We start from the raw sequence: 680 nt of genomic DNA, 5'->3' as shown, positions 1-680 counted from the left end.
CATGAAATGGCGAAAGATCGATTCCAGCTTACTTCGACACATAATCGATACGGAAGAAAACAAAAGAAATACGGCAATCTGGTTTACGACATCACGATTTACGACAATTAAGATTTTGCTTTATGGTAAGACCTACTGCAAAAAAGAAACCTGATCTTTTGACTACATTTTGGGACAACATATTTTGTCACATTTGGACGATGACATACGTTAAACTATTTAGAAAAAAACAACAAATATTTTCATTAATAAAGTAGAGCTTGTGTGTATATATATATATATATATATGGAAAGGCTTCTGCCCGTCCCCTCCCCCCATTTTCTCCCAAATTTGTTTATTTTTTTAATTTTGTTCGGCCAAAACCCCCGTTTTCGGACATGGAGGTTCCGGAAAATTGCTAAAAATCGGCATTGTTAAATTCCACCCCCTTCCTCCTCTCAATTCTTCAATTTTGACTTTTCTCCCCAACACTAACCCTAACCCTAAAACCGTAACCCTAACCCTAACCCTAAAACCCCAACCCTAACCCTAACCGTAACTACAGAAATGTTTTGACATTTTTGTCCGAATCATAATGTCTGTATTTAGAAGAAAAAATATTCTTAAAAAAAATTTTACAAAAATGTTTGGAAATTTTTTTCAAAATCATAATCTCCGTATTTTTTCACATATTTTGAAA

General features: G+C 34.0%; 1 protein-coding gene across 4 annotated transcripts in view; it reads right to left on the bottom strand.

Moving 5' to 3' along the window:
• The window catches only part of LOC115223979 (E3 ubiquitin-protein ligase TRIP12), a 177,115-nt gene extending 176,972 nt beyond the window's left edge, over positions 1 to 143 (bottom strand). For 3 of the 4 annotated variants that reach the window (XM_029794745.2, XM_029794749.2, XM_029794750.2), the window contains exon 1: positions 1 to 143. This exon is cut by the window's left edge and continues 5 nt beyond it. The gene's annotated coding sequence lies outside the window, so the exon portion shown is untranslated. The other variant, XM_029794752.2, reaches the window with a different exon arrangement.
• Positions 144 to 680: the final 537 nt, after the last annotated feature.

Source organism: Octopus sinensis, linkage group LG24 (assembly GCF_006345805.1).
Source record: "Octopus sinensis linkage group LG24, ASM634580v1, whole genome shotgun sequence".
NCBI classification, from domain to species: domain Eukaryota; kingdom Metazoa; phylum Mollusca; class Cephalopoda; order Octopoda; family Octopodidae; genus Octopus; species Octopus sinensis.
This window is presented reverse-complemented; position numbering and strand designations above follow the sequence as displayed.